This window comes from Carettochelys insculpta, chromosome 5 (assembly GCF_033958435.1).
Source record: "Carettochelys insculpta isolate YL-2023 chromosome 5, ASM3395843v1, whole genome shotgun sequence".
Classification (NCBI taxonomy): domain Eukaryota; kingdom Metazoa; phylum Chordata; order Testudines; family Carettochelyidae; genus Carettochelys; species Carettochelys insculpta.
Genome location: NC_134141.1, coordinates 84246242 through 84260479, shown reverse-complemented (window position 1 = coordinate 84260479; position 14238 = coordinate 84246242).

Here is a 14238-nt window from a genome sequence, read left to right as displayed (position 1 = left end):
CACATGGCTTCCAAATCCGAGAGTTCGGTTTTAAAGGATCCCCTGTAATGTATTTAGAGCAGACTTTGACAGATTAAGGAACGAAGTATCCTGATTTCCTTTAAAAACTAATAGAAGATTTTTAAGCTATATGGTTATGTGGTTTCACATTTCTTTGTTTTCTTCTGGTTACAGAAGAATGTAGGTCTGCGTGCTAGTGAATAGCTAAGTAATGAGTTTGTATTTTGTTTGTAAGAAAGAGGTGTTAAATTAACTTTTTTAATAAGCGGAGTGACTAAAAGTTCGGCCTCTGTTTAGCTCCATTTGCAACATAAAGAGGAAGGGCCGATGTGGGTTTCCTGAGTTTCTTAGAGGACAAAAGTATGTTCGGTCACATTTAAACTTTCGAACCACAGAATAATATCAAAGACATCATATATTTCTCCTTGTAAGAAGAATGGAAAATATTTTACAGTCATTATTTATTTGCGACTGACATATGATGTTTTCATAAAAGTTCCTGTGGAAGAAATGTGCTTGCGTGTTTCAGAACCATTTAAAGTTAACTATGGCAAGACACATTTGTTGATGGAGTGATCTATTGCACTACGAGAAAGTAGGTGTTAAATCTGGCAAATACTGTGCTAATAGAGTTGAAATGAGCAGACTAGTATCCTTAATATCCTAGTTTAGTTGTGAATTAAACTGTTTATGGCAGCCCTCTAAAAATACAAAGCAACACGTTCAATACTGGGTGACCAGTAGCCTCCCCATGGGAACTGCAAGTTCTCAGCACATTTGGAAATCAGGCTGCTTTTATTTAGGTGCCTGCATATGGATTTAGTAGCCTAACCATAGACAGATAATTTGAACATATTATCCATAGAGGTTAAGATTTAAAATTAATCAGTGAAAGTTTGTAATGGGAGAACTGGTGGATATCTATTAATACTGGATAGAGTTCTCAAATGCAGACTATTATTTAAGTGTCTTCCTCCCCCCCACCCCGTTGTTAGCAAGAACGTGCTTTTATCCTTTATCCGTGCAATAAGGAAAGTAGCTCCAGGTTGTCCACTTCCCACTACTTGTTTCTTTTAGCTCCATAAAACCCCGGCAGAATGGCAGGTTACACGTCCGCAAGGCTGTCTCCAGAAACGCGGGGTGTGTGGGGGGAGGTGTGCCCACCTGTTATTTTCCCTTTTGGCTCCTTTCGTGCTTTAATATCTACCACAGTGAAAGCTCCGGCCACATGCTCCTTGCGTCTGGGCAGAGGCCTCCCTTTGGGAGCGGAAAGACACGGGAGTGACTCGCCGGCAGCAGGAGCAGAAATGACTTTCCATCCCTCAGTCGGGGACCAATGTGGATGTTCAGTCAGACTCCCCCGGCAAGACCTAACTTCCGCAGCTGTGGGTGCTTCTCCCAACAGCCGTGGGCTCTGCAGAGCCCTCAGGGCCCAGCGCCCCCTGTGCCGGCTGCACTGGGCAGCTCGTGTCCAGGCTGCTGTACCAGAGCAGGTGCTGTAACAAAGGCCGCCCGGCCGGCCTGCCCTAAAGCCTTTGATGGGGCTAACAACATCTCTGAGCTCGGGCTCCCCATTCGCATGCAAATGCCGCGCAGGGTCCCCTTTTCTTTGAAGGCAAACAGAGGGACGTTTGTCGTGTTTGCAGGGCTGGAGCCCAGCGGCGCCATTCTTCCGCACCAGGCCGGCCGCTAATAAACAAACTGGTCATGAGACAAACATGCTGGTGTCGCCTCCTCCTCCTCCTGCTCCCGGCCACAAAGTGTGGATTCATTAACCGGCCTCTTTTCCTCCTCGTATCCCCGTAGGGCTGAGAGACGAATCACTGGAGCTGAACCGGGCGGGGATCGCTCCGTATGGGGGCTGATGTTTCAAGCAGCTCCTCCCGCAGGACCACACAAAAAGAAACTTCTTTAGTTTATGGTGCTATTATGCGGCGTTTTAATGGCGGGGTAGATTTAGCCAAGTGTTATCTATTGGGGGTTTAATGCAGCCCTTATGTGTTCCACCGCTCTTCATACCACACACGCTGTCCCTTCCCGAGCACGTGTTTCCTTCCACGTGTTGCTTTGTTTCTAGTGGATAATCTGCGCGTTTTGTTTAGGTATCCCGATTCCTCTCCACTAGATCATATCCCATTTCTCCCAGGCAAGACAACTGCGTCGGGTCCGGCCCCCCCAAAACCAAACTGTCCCCCAGTTTCAAAGCTGAGCAGTTGGCGGATCTGCACATTTCCTGACTCCCCGAGGGTGCTGGGGCGACCAAAGGTGGCTGGAGTTTTGCAGGCAGACAGACAGGCGGACGGGCGGACAGCCAGAAGGGCCGTCTTGGCTCTCTTTCGTGCAGGTTGCCGCCTTTAAAATATTTCCCTGAGGCAGCGTGTGTGCCGGGAGGTTGAAGGTGCGCTTGTTTCTTGCCATCGTGGTACCTGTCCTCCCTCGGAACAGCCCAGTCTGTGTTTTCTGGCTCGCTCCCTGGTTAGCCCCCTCGCTCTTGGGCTCTCTGCTGGGCTGAGGGCTGAGCTTGAGCCAGGAGCTGCCTCGGTTACTGGCCGGGGAAGTTCGATTTGTGGCTGCTGCCGCGGCTGGCTGGGGCCGTTTCTGCGCAGAATTATCACAAGAAGCCGGTGTCAGCATTGTCCTCCCCGCCTGGGCGGGAACACTTCTTTCCAGCTGTTCCCAGCTCTGTGTCGCGCTGCTCCAGAGACGACTGCGCACAAGAAGGAGCTGGCACTTCCTGCTACGGCTACGGCCTGCGGAGCTGCCGGACGGTGCGCGCTCTTGAATGGCTCCGGGCAGGGCCGATGGACAGTGCGCCCCGCGTGCAGTATTGTCCTTCCCTGAGCAGGCTGAGCCTCCCCTCGCGTTGCGTTTTACAGCGCTCTGCTCCTTGCGCTCCCGAGCGGCTGCTCCCTGCACCTCGGGGGGTTTCACACCGTAACCAAAGCCAGTTTTCCAAGTCCCCCCGAGAGCGCTTCTCTCCCGGCCCCGGCCCCGGCCCCGGCCCCGGCCCCGCTTTCAATCTCGCAGACCCCCGCAGACTTTTGCTCCCAAGACGGCGTTGCCTCGGCTGGGAGGCTGTCCAGACCCGCAGCCAGGTAGGGCTGCGCTCGGCACGACGTTCCCTAGCGACGCCAGCTCCTCTTGCCTGGCAAACACGCCGCCTGTTACACCAGAGCTGGGAGCCGCTGCCCTGCCCCGGAACTGCCCGTCGCTCTTTCCCTGCTTTTCTGCTCCCCCAGTGGTGCGCAACTACCACCCGGGCTCAGCGCCACAAACAGCTGCCGCCCCCTATGCCGCCGCCTGACCGTGCCCCGCGTCTCCTTCCGCGCATCTCTCGCTCCCACGGGTGAACTTGCTCCATTTGAGTCCGCGCTGCTATGGTAAAACCGGAGCCACATTCCTGGGGTCCCAGCGATCCCGGGTCAAAACTCTCCACCTCTCCCGCCCATCCCCAGCTGCAGATTACCCGCGGCGCATACTCCGGCCGGGCTTCTCCCGCTGGGACTTTTGGCCAGCTGCGCCAGGCCATGCGAGGGGCTGCGGCGAGCAGGCAAGTCGGCTCTGAGAGCCATGTGGCCAGGTTGCCCGAGGGAGGGAGCGGGACTCTGCTGGCTGAGCAAGCAAAGTGTGCGGGGGCGGGGGCGCTTGTTGCGGCAGCTCTGCGGGTTGTAACACTCATTAGCTGAAAGGGCGAGACGCTCTCAGTGTTGCGTGCCGGGGTCTACAGCCGAGGGAGGATACTCCAGGGATGGCCCGACCGGTTATTACCAGCTACCCCCCACCCCCAACTGTACGTGTCACGCACCTTAAATCCTCTCCCCCCCGCGCGTGAATAGAAAGGCGCGGGGCGCTGTTCAGTGCCGTAGATTTGCTTGGCACTTGGATGACAATTCTGACCTGCTTTTCAGCGCCTGGAGGGCACAGCCGGTCCTCAGCACCTCCGGAAATGAGGCCGCGTGTTTACAAATAGGGAAAGAGTCTAGCTCTCCGCAAAGGCGCCGGTGGAGTATTGCTTGCAGTTCACAGGCCCTTTTCTTCTGGGCTTTGGAACAAGGCATGCCGGTTAAGCCACAGAAGACGGTTTGTGGGTGCCAAGAAAGCAGCGTTAATTATGGACTGGATTACACATAATAATTGTTTTAGATGCAGCCTCTAGACAATTCCAGAAGTGCTATCACAGAAGTGTATTCAGAGGGGAAGTATTTTTATCAGAACAATTAACTTTGTCCTTTCTCCAAATCGGAAAAGACAGGCTGCAGAGATTCCAATTTTTCCTTTCTCTGATGGAGCACAGCAAAGGACAGACCTTTGGGGGACCTTGTGTTCAGATGAGAAACCACATAATTTATATTGGAAGCAAAGATTTCAGTTGCATTAACCCTCTGGATGAAAAACTGGGAAGGAATTGCCCACGATTAAATCAAACGGTATTTTTGCAAATGTACGTGTATGTTTCAGATAATTTTGTTTATCGGGTATTCTGCTGAATGAGATTGGCAAGGAAATGTCCTCTCTTAACAAATAGACTTCCTGAGAGAACAGCGGACACTTCTTTTCCAGTTTGTGTTATGTGCAGGCGTTTCCACTGGTTGATTATATATCTATTACACGCTACAGAGAGATTTTTCAAGAAAGATCCACAGGTCTGACTAACATATTTAGCAGGCACAATGTGAAGCTAATAGTTTTCGCATTCATCAGAATATGACGAAATTGCATCTGTGGAAAGGACAATAAAATAACACGGCATTCAAACCAGACCGATGGCTTGAGCTTGCTCACAAAAGAGAAAAAACTGGAAAAAATCTCCCAAAAGCAGAGCAAGGGAGTCAGGTACACAGTCTGCTTTCACTAGTGTAGTGCTGTTTGGCAACAAGAATTTATTGCCTTCACACCATAATCCACATTGTTAAATCCAGTTTTATTCTTTCCTCTTAACTCCACCGTGCGGCCCGGCTTTGAGGCTCTTAGAAGGTTTCGCGTGAGGTTGCTTTTAATGTAAGGTACCTGGACAAGGTTAGGTCTCCCCCTAACCGTTCTGCTCCATCTCTTCAGTAGTGACTGGTTACCAGAAAACAACACAACACCACAATGTTCCAGAGCTTTGTGGGGGAGGCCAAAGGGCGGCATTTTTCTGCAAATTAACTTCTTTATAGCACACTCGGAAAGAGACTCATCTCAAAATATTGAAGCTGTTTCCTTGATTTAAAAAGGGGCGATAAAAATAGGGCGATAGTCGCAATTCTCCCTGATCCGGACGTATTTTTCAGGGCAACCTTCTGACAGGCCCACAACAAACGAAATAAACTTTCACTTCCCGCTTCATCTGCTTAATTCGACAGCAAAATGTGGTCAACCCGTGCTAAAGGGGCACAAAAATAGAACACCGATAACTGTGTAATGTGCGTGACCCTTCGGAGGTGCAGTTTGCAGGTATGTGGGTTTAAAACGACCACGTCTGAACGGGCGGCCTGGAAGAAATGGCCATTTCAGATAAAATCTAAGCACATTGAATAGCCCCAGTTTCTTCCAGATAGGCAGATACAGTTTGCAGAGCTGTTCTGTCTGTCCCACAAGCCGCGCTAATGAACGTAGACGAAACTGAGAAGGTGCTCTGGGGTGTTTGACGGGTGTTCAGGATACTTCGGCCTTATTTGCTTTCTCTATAAACAAACATCAAAGTACAGGGCGGTGTCTCAGGGAAACTCAGGCGAATGTCACCCGCCCCGTACCTGCACAGAAGTAGCACCTCCGAGGGCCTCAAAGTGTCTGGAGAGCTCAAAGTTTGCTGGCCTTAGGAGTGAGTGGTCTGGAAGGTCTGTTAATTACCACACTGCTGTAATACGAATAAGAGATGACTGTGGTGTCTTCAGATTCTGAATCCCCAGGTCTTTGGAGCACAAAAAGAAAAAAGGACGAAGGGGAGGTTCTCGTGACTGAAATCGCTTACGTTTGGCCTGCATTGGACCTGAGGTCTCCACTGAAATCCGTGCGGGTTATTCTTCCTGCAAGTGGCTGGCAGAAGAGAACTCCTGGGTTCCCAGGTAGGTGCACCCGTGTGTCCGTGCGTGGGGTCTGGCAGGCAGAACCCGCCAACGCTTTCAGGACGAGCGATAAGAAACCCCGTTTGTTCTGAGCGAGAGCTGAAGGATTGCAAGTCTCAGCTCGTGGGTGTGATTCGACAAACGCAGCCGTAGTGCGAACATCCCGCTCATTGGCAGAGGAAGACGCAGAAAGGTTTTTCCCGTTAAAGAGCAGAGTAAGGCCAGGAAGGTAACATAACCACTGACATCCCGCCTGACTACAAGCCTTTTAACGGTGGTACCTTTGGGGTGTTGTTGCAAATAATTCAGCAGTCCCAGAGCCAAGTGTAGGGCCCTTACTGGCCTGCTCTCCCCAGCAGACAGATGTACCGGCCTCCCCCGGCTAGTCCTTGGATTCTGGACTGGACCGAGGAGGCGCTGGCTTTATGGACCGCTTTACAGCCTCGCGTCTGTCTTTTTACTCCTCTCCTTCTCACCGCGGAGAGGGGGAAGAAGACAGGCAGTTTCTCCAGGGGATAGCGTGTGTTGTGCCACATTGGTGTAGACCCTCTTGGGACCCTCGCATGCATGGAGCAGAGGGAGAACAAGGAAGTCTCAGGCTGATTCATGTCCTGAAAAGCTCATGTGAGCCTAACTTCTTCCCCCCGTGAGCTCGCGGCCTTTGATTGGCAAAAGCGGATCCCGCGTGTGGAAACAGTTGACAGGAGCCGAACGGGATTAGCCGCATTCCACACGGGATCATTTTTACTGGCAGCATTTTGAAAGGCTTGAACCCTTCCAGGCCGTAAACAGCGTCCAGCAGAACGATCTAACTAGACTTCTATTGTTTTCCTTTGTCTGCGAAGCGCTTCAGGGCTTTTGCCAGCGGTTTGATGGGGGCTTGACAGGAGTTCGCTCCTGAGCGGAGTATTTCATTTCAAACGGCTGGTAATTTGGTCTGTAGTCTCAATCCGGCGAGGGGAGGAGTGGGGGGTGCGGGGCGTCAGCGCTGCTGAAAGGAAGAGCCGGCGGTTTGCCGGTGATTGGTGCTGACACGGTGCGGGGCGCGGGCACAGCTCCGGGACAGCCTTTGCCACGGGAGGACCTGGTTCTGGCAATGGAAACGGAAATTTGTGGCTTGGTCCGTCCGACAGGCCGGGCAGTGGCTCGCCTCCCTGGCCCCGGCATTGGGACCGCTGCACTGGGCTGTCGCTTCTGCCCTTACGCCCGGCGTTCCCTTACAGTGCGGCTGGAAGGTGGGTGGGCCCGGCGCAGCTCGCGGGAGGGACGGAGGGGAGGGGTCCCCCACCCACTTTCGCAGGCCCTTTGCAGAAGCCGCCCCTCCCCACACCGGCTCCGGTTTGCGGCGGTGCGGGGGCTGCAGCGCTGCGCCCGCGGTCCCTGCCTTTGTTTTGCTGTCCGCTGCGCTCTCGGCTGGCAGTTCGGGGCTCCTGTGACTGGCCCTGGCGCGTTTGCGGCCCGGCGGGCTTCCCCTCTGCTTTTACACCTGCATACGCGACCCCCCCGGGGCTGATTTATAGCCCAATTAAAGGATCGGCGCCCCCCGCCACCCGCGCGGTAACTCCTTCCTCCGCTGGGCAAGAACACGCGCTGCAGCGAGCAGGACCTCGGCCGAGCCTCCTCCTGCATTCGCCCGGCCTCGCGGAGGCTGCGGCTGTGGGAGAGGGTATCTAGCCATCGGCTCTTGCCGAAATGCAGTACGGGCAGCAGGCCTGGGAAAGCCCTGCGGTAGGGCCGGGCGTTGGCCTGTGGCCCTAACACAACCGAAGGAGGAACTGGGAATTAACTCCCACCCTCCAGCTCTGTTACAGCCCTTTGTGCTGGCCCAGAGTTTTGTTTCCACTTGGAAGAAAGTTCCCTGTTGCACAACCACGAGGCGCCTCGGCCCCAGACTACAACTTCTGAATCTTCCTGCCGTGGGCTTAATAAGGGCGGGAAAGTCCCGGCGGGCCCGATCCTGGGGTCCTTGTTGAAACAGCGATGGCAGGATCGGGCCCTGTGTCGCCAAATGCAGCGCCTTGTTTCTGGAGCCAGCACACCCACAGCCGGGCTGTGATTTTAATTCTGGCCTGCGGCGCAGTTCTGAAAGCTTTGCAACGCGGCCGCTTTGCCCCAACTTTCCAGTTCCTTTAGCAAGTATTTGTAATGGTGTAATGTCACCGCTCTGACCGTACCCGGGGAGAGGCCATTGCCTTTGGCACGGGGAGCCTTTATTGACCCACTGCAGCGTTCAGGCCAGTTCTCTGGTGTCTGTCGACGATTCTTGACCTACGGTAAGTTTATCAGAGCGGCTTCTCCTTTCCGGAGCTACTCTACAGCAAAGGGAGGTAGGTGGCGTGTCAGGGGAGATTTTCATGCGGGGGTGAGGGGGCGGGCTGACGGCTTTTGAAGGGAGTCCGCAAGTCGCTGGGCTGCTCTTCACAACAAAAATAATGCTGGAATTTCCTCACGTCTAATGACGGTTACAAGCCTGGGCGGGGCGGGGGGTTAGCTTAGAGGAGACACTTTTACTTGGGGGAAAAGGAAAGGGGCAATTTCTCCTACATATTTTGCCACCCCAGAAAGCTCAGGGTGCTTTTTTTTTTCACCAGCTGTATTATCCAGCCCTGGGCACGCCGTGAATCCCTCCCCACCACCTCAGACTCTACGACCTTCTTTTCACAGAGAATAAACTGCTCCTAAATGCAGCTCGCCAGTACTGAGCCTCTTCCTAACTCAGTTCTGTCTTCCTTGGATCGATCAATCCACCTTTCTAATTAGCCTAATTAGAAGATCTGTGGAGGGTTGCTGGGCCCATGGACTAAAATGCTTGGGGGGAGTGAAAAGACCCGTGAATACTCACCCTGGGAGGCAGCCATTCAGTGGGGCCGTGACAGTTGCTACGTTTATCCCCTGCCATTGAAAAGAGCTCTGCTTACGGCTCGATTAAAATGTTTGGAAACTAATGCCACCCCGGATCCCCTCTAATGAGAGGGCCTGGCTAGATCAGGCAGATCACTCAAAAGATACTCCTTCCCCGCTGTCTTCTGCCTCTCCCCAGCGCCGGGGTCTCCTCTTTCAAAAGGCACCGCAGCCCTAGAGCCCAAGGAGAGAAACGGCCCCAGGCCGGAGCCTGGCTCCTTCCGAATGACGTCACGCCGGGCCCCCCACTTTCCTGCAGGGGCGCCTGGCTTGTCGCCCCTCCTTTGCGGCAGGGCAGGGATGGCTCCGCAGGGCGTCCGCCCCTAGGGGGCGCTGCGGTGGTCGCGGCCGGGCTGAGCTCCGCAGCTCCCTTCCAGCCGCCTACCGGGGAGGTCTGGGCAGAGCAGCGGCCCTCGGTGCTTCCTTCGGGGCTGGCGCAGGGGCAGAGAGAGAGACGCTGCGCCGTGCTCAGGGTCAGCCCCGGCGTTTTTCCCGCTTCCGCTAGCCCTGCCCCGGGTACGTTTATTCCCAAATCCCCGGCCCCACCGGGTGTATCTGCAAGGCACAGTGCGGGGCGTGCAGGCGGTCCCCGGGCCTTACCGCATCAGCAGGAGCAGGTGTGTCGTCGGCGGTTACTCCAGTTTTTTCCAGACCTGGGTGGTTGTGAGACCAAAGCGGAGAGAGAGACTTTAGATGCACCTGATGCAGCTGCACGTGGGAGTAGGTTGGCAGCCTGCAGGAAGAGGGAGCCGGGCTCTCCCGCGGAACGACAGAGGTTTCCGCGGGAGCAGGATTGCCCCTGGTTCTGCTGCAGTATTCTCTCTGAACGCAAAGGAGCCAGATGTGAAAAGCAACATCGTCGGATCCCTGTTCTTAGTCTCGTTAGGTTAGAACACGGAACCCAGCGAAACACGTTATTAACTACGTATCAGCCCGTCCTGTCTGCAAAACTCCCTGCGCCTAAACAGAGCTCAAGATTTACTGGAGGCGAAATGCGATCTCACAGCCTCGCCTCTGAAACCGGCCCCACGGAACCCAAACGGCTTTGTCTGGCGGCTTTCTCCTGCCCGGGACGATGTGATCATATGTAGCAAGTTTTGTATGTAACATTCACCAGCACTAACAACGACAGTGGCTGGGCTAACGGGCTGAGGATTTCAATCGCATGTGGAAACTTTTTTTTTCTGCAAATAAGTGTGGAGTTTTTGAACCCTCGAGAAAGCAGAAATCACTTTCTACCTATGCGCTACCAAAAAAAGGGCGGCTCTCGGTCTGAGAAACGGATGCAGCGTTATAGGGGCTAATAGTTCTACAAGTGGTGAAATAAGTTGCATTTCAGTCAAATTAAAGTTGTAAGTAAATTATCAGGAAAAGCAAGGCCAACGCTGTCTTCTGATGCCGCTCTTCTTCTGTCACAGCATTGCAGCCAAACCCGACGCAGCCCTCAAATACAGGCCTTTCCGGGCAGGTGAGAACTTGGAGAAGCAAAGCAGAACCTGTCAGCTACCTTGCATTTGTACTGTGGTCTCAAAGCTGCACGAATAGGGACTGCTTTACCGAAGGGAACCATCGCCAAGGCTGTCCTGTTGATTGATGAGTGGCATTGTATCTACTCTTTACAAACATTCTGTCCAAGTATTAAACAGTCCCGTTCTTCCTCCCATGGATAAACCGGTGTCAAAACCGGGGGCGGCGTAGGACAGTCATTTTTCTTTGACACCGTTCTGAGACCTGGTTTTGTAATTAAGTCTTCAATTTAAAATACAACTTCCCTCTCCTACACGGTTAGATAAGCTGGAGTAAAAAGATAGTTGCCTTTAGTTTCACTAGCTGCTGTTAGTACATGGTAGGATATGTTCATTGCCTCATGTTTTTACTGGGAGGGATTTTTTTAAAAGATAAATCTGTCCATATAACTACAAGAGAACTGATTTATTAGCCTGAGTGCACATTCACAGCCGGTATGGCATAAATACGTCTTCTTAAGCTTTGTTTTGCCTGGGGTGTGTTAGGCATAATTTTCAGAGTCCTGAGAATCCCTCTCTCGCTTTTAAGCCTCTCTACTGGAAGCTGTGTGTTACTGCCCCTAACCTTCACCCCAGGCAGGATCCCCACAACCATCGCTGGTTATTTTCACCCTAATTCTAGATATGGCTGAAGTCTTCCTCACATGGAACAAGTGAGAAATTTACAAGGCCGCTATGCCCCAAGAAACTCCACTCACACCAGCTAGTGTACTTCAATCCAAGGATTTTGGCCGAGACCTGGTCTTTTCTTCCCGCTGCTCTTGAAGGCCAACAGACACAGATGGTTCTGTCTTAAAAACTGCTGCTGCCCTCGTTCTTCCAAGAACGGAGTTGGGACATTGGCATGATAGAATATAATAAACATTTTAAAACCCCTCCCGCTTCTCTTCATTAACTGTAGCTTGCTGCTGTCTGCTGCGCACAGATGATTTAATTTACTTGATATGACCAAAGCGCGTGAAAAAAAGCTCTCACTTATTACTTGGCAGGAGACAGCAACCAAAAGTTAATCAACAAATTAGGGCTCATTTGAAGAGTTACCTTCCTGTGCGTCTGGCTGGCAGCTGGGACTCCAGTTTATTTGCGAGCAAGCAAGTGGGGAAGTGCCACGGTTTTTGAAGATTGCCCTCCTTTGGGAAATGGAGCTGAATAGCTGATATTTCTCTCAGGCAGCACACTTAACACCTCCCCTCCCTACCCGCCTCCTTCAGTCCTATGGACTTGATTTGTCAGTTTTTATTGCATTTTTTTTTGTCCTCTGTACTTACGTTAGTCTGCGTTAGAAATGAAATTAATCTGAAGAAGTGAGTCTGTCCCATGAAAGCTCATCACTGACTAAATCATTTTGTTAGTCTTCGAAGTGCTACATTTCTGCTGCTTTGTTGTGTTGGATTATAGACTAACACGGCCGCCTCTCTGTTACTCTCTAAACTTTGTCATTGGTCAGAGAGCTGCACTGAAACGATGGCGCTTACTCCCTTTGCCGTCAATCGCAGGACTGGTAATTTCCATCCCCACCGCCTTTTTCCAGCACGTTCAAAACTGACCTACGTGGTCTCTCACTTGATCCCCTCCCCTTGTTAACCTTGCAACACCACTGCATTCCCAGCAAGAGACTGAACCGAGGCGACGACTGAAGCCAGGAGAGCCCCTGACATCGCTAAACTGGGGGAAAAATTTCCAAACATGCATTATTTGGTGGAGTCATACGGATCCTTATTTAAATCTGTGAACTCCCAGGCCCCACATTAAACACTACGGGGGGGGGGGGGGGGAGCGTTCAGGACCAAATCTACTCCCAGTATGGTCAAAGGGGGTTGCTAGAGGAAAGCCAGCAAGAATCCGGAGTTTGATCACAAAGGAGAGGGAAGTAGCGGAAATCCCACTGCAGTCCTGGACGGTCCCACCATGGTCAGAAAGAAGAGACCGGAAACAGTGTAGAACCTGCCCCTTCCCTTCCGCCTGGCAAACCCTCTGCGAGTGGCCCCAGCTCTCTGAGCTCTGCAGCTAGCTGTGCCCACGGTCCCTCTGCAGCACGCGCGGAAGCTGCAGCGGGAGACGGGTTCGGTATTGAGCCCCAGTCGCTGACTGTTATCCTCGTCTCCTTCCGAGAGGCAGCTCACGGGCAAGCGGTGGGTGGGCTGCCACTGGCAAGGCTTGCGAGAGAGTTGTGCTGCCCGCGGGAGGGAAGCCCAGGGGAGTTTTATGAAGGCTGATTCACTCCACAAAGGCCACCTCAGGAAACACAGGGGGTGCACGCCCTGTCTTCTCCAGCCTTTCCCAGCGCCCTGTGGTTTCCAGGAGAACGTTCCCCTTTCTGTGTGGGTTCCATCCCTCAGCCCCCTGCAGGAGTTAATACTGTCAGCATTTAATCTGAACCTGGGGCTGCTCCGGTGCCTGAAGACTTCGGGCTGGGAGGACGTGAAGGACCTGGTCCGCTGATTGCCTTAACCATTATCCCATTACCTCTTTGCTGCAGAGTGATAGCTGCAGGGGAGAAAGTAGGCAAAGTTAACTGGCCGTTAGGGGCCTCTCTTCTACCGGAAGTTAGGCCAAAAGCAACAAGAAGTCCTGTGGCACCTTATAGACTAACATATTTTGGAGCATAAGCTTTCCTGGGCAAAGACACACTTCATCAGATGCATGAGCCACATTTCCTTAAGTAAAATGCAAGCCTCTTTTTAAAAATATATCACGTGATAAGTGGAGACCTGGCCCAGCCACAAAGTTGGGACCTGTAGCTGGTCCTGGACTTCTGCAACAACTCAAGGCAGGTCATCTCTGCGGAGCCAGCTTGGGTCCACAAGAAGATGGGGGTGGGTACAATTAAATGCATTCACGCTCAAGGATTAGTCTGTAGTGAATCAAGAACACAAGGGAAGCTGAAGGTACTGGTGTTTTCTACTGAAAATGTTAATAGAGCATACAATGCGTTAGGCCTGATTTTTCTTTCGCTCCAGTGTTAACACGTAACTCTGTGGTACTGAAGGCGATTCCCTTGGATTCACCCTGGTCTCAGCCAGAGGAGGGTCAGGACAACTGCGGCATGTTCTACGCGACTTCGAAATAGATAGAGCACCGAAGCTAAGAGGGAGCTAATTTTCCATTTATTTCTGAGCTTCCTAAAAATAGTGGAGACCACAGAGGGGGTTTTCATCTTGATAATACTGAGTCTTCTGGGAGGTTAGAGGAGACATTAGTAAGGAGGGAAACAACCACTGTGTGGTTGGTACCTCTCCCTGCTAGTGATCACCACCCAGCGTATAAATTCAGGCAGCCTTTTTCCAGACTGGCCACAGACAAGATATACTTGGGCATGCGAGCCAGTGTTTTCCAATGAATTTTTGTCTTTGGGAGACTTCTGCTCAGGGCTGTTACACGCCAAAGTGTGACCCAGAATATGATACATCTGTCGACGGTTCCTATCCTAAAAGAGCACTTTAGCTGTTTACATCTTATATTTTTGCACGTGAATGTTAAAAATTGAGAGTTAATTTCTGGAAGAGCAGACCAGCACAAGAAGTCAGAAAACCCATCTTTCTGTGATGCAGCGAAGTTCCTATTGATTCACCTGCTTGCCTTATTTACACCTTTGGGCAGACATGCGAAACGTTAGAGGAAGCATAAAAATGAGCGTGTACAGTTCATCACATTCGTAACCATTAAAGCATCAAGTATGTGATAACAAATAACTTTCAGCTGCAAGTGGCTGCTATTCATCTGCTCTCAGTAGACACTGGGGCTGGGCCTACACTAGAGAGTTTTGT